The sequence below is a fragment of the Coenobita brevimanus genome, chromosome 8, assembly GCF_032717465.1.
Source record: "Coenobita brevimanus isolate Jiangsu-jjx chromosome 8, ASM3271746v2, whole genome shotgun sequence".
In the NCBI taxonomy this organism is placed as follows: domain Eukaryota; kingdom Metazoa; phylum Arthropoda; class Malacostraca; order Decapoda; family Coenobitidae; genus Coenobita; species Coenobita brevimanus.
Genome location: NC_136961.1, coordinates 13,169,413 through 13,173,188, shown reverse-complemented (window position 1 = coordinate 13,173,188; position 3,776 = coordinate 13,169,413).

Sequence of the window (3,776 nt, the reverse complement as noted above, 5' to 3'; positions counted from 1 at the left end):
GCTGACCCTGCCTGCTCCTGAGGAATGCCAACGCATTACCAAGCCTCACCGAGGCTGGAGGGAGGCGTAGGCACAAGGGGACAGACCGCCTACTCTTACTAAGCTGAGTTTCGAACCCTTGTAAGTCTTTGGCCACAGTTCACCTTAAGCTACACTTGACAGGTGAGAGCACACCTCGCCTACGAAAACAGCGCGGCCTGAGCGGAGCTGGAACTCCGGTCACTTGGACTGGGAGTAGAGTGCTCTATTAACCACCTCACCAGGTGTGTGTGTGTGTGTGTGTGTGTGTGTGTAATTCACCGGGTCGGTCAGGATCACCTGATGGTCGTGATCGTCAGCTTTTACCCTCCCGGAAGGGAACTGAGAGCTCATAGAGTCCGATCTAAGGGCAAGGCTGTGACCTTCACACACGCACACACCCGTCCCCTTGCTCAAGGGGGACAGTAACCACCCACTTCGTCAGTGAAACTTTTCGCAACCTGAGCGAGGCGCGAACTCCCGTCTACCAGATGGCAAGCGAGAACGTTACCACTGCACCAGCGAGTGTGTGTGTGTGTGTGTGTGTGTGTGTGTGTGTTTAGGGTATTGCACCATAAAATTCAAAGACTGGGATGGATCCTATGATTAAACGATGAGTTGTGTTGCTCATATGTTTCGTGTGGTCTTTGAGGAGCTCTTTTGCTCACAGTGAAGATCATCTCTTTTAGTGGTCTTCGTACATTCAGGCAATAAAGTCCATTCACCTCTCCTGCCTCATTTTAATCACTGGATTCACAGACGCTTGACTATGTCGTAGTGAAGCGAGGTGCATTTTTGCATTAATTGTAAGTGGCTATGCTTCTTTGTCCACCACGTCTTTATCAAGCACCTGTGAATCCAGCAATGAGAGAAACAGCCAGGAGACGCAAACAAACTTTTGTATTTGATTGTACATCTTGATATAATCTTTAACCCCTTCAAACCGGTGACGTACTTCTTACCTTATTCTCTTCACGTCTAAACGATTTCATTCGGCTTAGGAAGAGGAATCAAGTTATGTATGGGTTAGTGGAGACCGTTCCTAAGCCCGTCATCACAAGTGATTAACTCTGTCCAGTCTTAAAAAAAAACTGTCTGGAAGGAGCAAGATTGAAGGTGTAGAATAATATGTCATCGGAGTGAAGAGTTTAAGGATTCTCTCTCTCTCTCTCTCTCTCTCTCTCTCTCTCTCTCTCTCTCTCTCTCTCTCTTCAGAAAGGACAATTAAAATGGGAATGTAGCACCAGGTCATGTCTTCTTTGTTCTGCAAAGTAAGTCTTTGTTACTAGAGGATGATTATCATAACCTGTTTTTGGAGGAAGGACAGGCAAAGTACAGTCAACTATACCCTGTTTTCTTCATCTCCTGGAAAATTTACCATCCATCCATTTTGAAATTTGAGCTGTACCAAAAGATTGACACTGGAGTACGGCGCTTGTCACGAGGTTCTATGGAAATGAGGTGAGCCGTAGTACTCTCTTATTCTTCCACTGAAATACGGGAGATTACCTGGAAGAGAACATAAAGATGCTCCTACTAAAAAATGACTGAATTAAATACAAGTCCGTTTGCATCTCCTGCCTCAGTTTCACCGCTGGATTTACAGACGCCTGAGTGTGAGGTGGAGGACTGAGGTGCATATCATTATCCATCTGTAGCTTATAATATGCACCTTTGTGCACTGCGTCTCATTCAGGTATCTATGACTCCAACGACAAGGGAGGCAGAAGAGGCGAATGGATTTCTGCGTGTGACAGTATAGTTCAGAGCCTTCCTATGCCCCTCGTCCTTCTTTTATATCCAAATCTGAGTTACCTGATGGGGTGGACTGTAATTTCAATGGTGAATCTCGGTCCAGGATGCTGAGTTATAAACATACAAGCTATTTCTTATCAGTTATTATTATTATTTTTATTTTTTTTTTTCAGGAAGGAACAGGAAATGACAGTGCAGAATTTCCTTGTCCCTTGTTCTTCCAGCAAAAAAAAAGTAGTTCTAGTTACGAGAGAGAGAGAGAGAGAGAGAGAGAGAGAGAGAGAGAGAGAGAGAGAGAGAGAGAGAGAGAGAGAGAGAGAGAGAGAGAGAGATTAACCATCAGGGGGTACAAGTGGGTTTACGTCTCAAAGGATGCGGTGTCGGGCAACAGGGACAGGGACAGGAAGAGATATGACTAAATAAAGATGAAAGACTAAGACGCGGCTACTGTCTTGATTTTTTTAGTTCAATTGATTTTTTTTTTTTTTGTTCCGCAGCACCACACAGTTATATACAACTTAGAGAAGACCTTTTTTGGTCAAGTTGCTGAAAGCTATATATAATGTTTTTCCCATCTCAAAAAGTCGCTCCGAAGCTGAATAAAATCATGTGATGGTAGCTTGAATAAAATGCAGATGACGTCACTGTTGCTTAGAGATTTTAAGATGCAGCTAGGAAAATATTCTGACACGCATGAGTGGCAAAGTTACGGTACGGCTCATACTATAATTCCTCCTTAACTTGACCCAGATTTTCGTCCTATTGCAACTTATTTCACATAACTCAGGAGCAGAAACACACAATCCTACAGCTCTACATCCTTTCCAAAGCACTTCTTCGTGACTTGCATCGTTATTTAAAGTAAATCTATAGGTTCAAATCATAATTCAAAGAGATGAGATGGCATTTTTAACCAAAGTTAAAGTTGAGAAATTTATTTATTTATTTATTTTTTTTTTATGCGAGGAAGAAGGAACCAAAGGCCATGAGCCCGCAGTTACTCCTGCCGCCAGACTTCCATTCACCTTCGAAGTGGCTTTCCGCTCCCTCAAGATTAAAAAGCATTTCAGGCGACACTTTTCACCTTAAGATGGTTTCCGTCCTCTTAGCTGCTAAGGACTGAACCAGGTCAACTCTGGAAAGGTCAGGGCTAGACAAGATAATAACTTCATGTAATAAGCCTCCTGTAGCCTAGCAGAGGTTTGTTTCATGCAAGAAGAGCCATTACATTTCCTACTCTTTATCCTTAGCTTAGAAATGTCTTATTTACGACACTAAAGTGAAGAAAAAATTGTTCATTAACTACACTCTGTCTACTTCAGCTTGGCGTAAAACTGCTATCTCTCCGCCTTAAACACTAAGCTATAACAAGAGATCAACATTAGAATATGGCCCTAACCAAGAGGGAATTCTATGAAAAGGATGTTGAGCAGTTGTATGGTGTTATTTTGCCACTGGGCCACAGGAAACAAGCTACAAAAGGATGGAATCCATCGCCTAGTTAAAATAGATGAACAACTTACCAAATGTGAAGATAATGGCGAGGAGGTGGAGGACAAGGAGTCTTGCTGTACATGTCCCTTCCATGCTTTGGTGACACTGCTATATAACTTGCACGAGTCGCTTTCATCCGCCACAGTTACAGTTACAGCTCAGAAATATAACCACGTGTTGATTTTGCGATTTTTGTAAAGGCGGAACAGTTACAGATCCGACTTTAGGGTCCTCTATAATCGTTTAAACTTAACTTGGTCCAGTTTTAATGTGGTGTTACCAGTTCCCTACACGACTCTGGACCCTCCTATAATCCTTTTGTGTTTACCTGACCCAGATTTGTGACCTTTTGTAGCAAGTTGCTCAGTCCTAGAAAAAATAATGTTAAGACGACATCTTTTCCATAGCACTGTTTCGGGGTTGGAATCACATTCTAGTGTTAATCTATTGTCATAACTCAGTATCAAGATGGTGATTTTAGGTCAAGTTAGAGGGAAAGGAACACACAT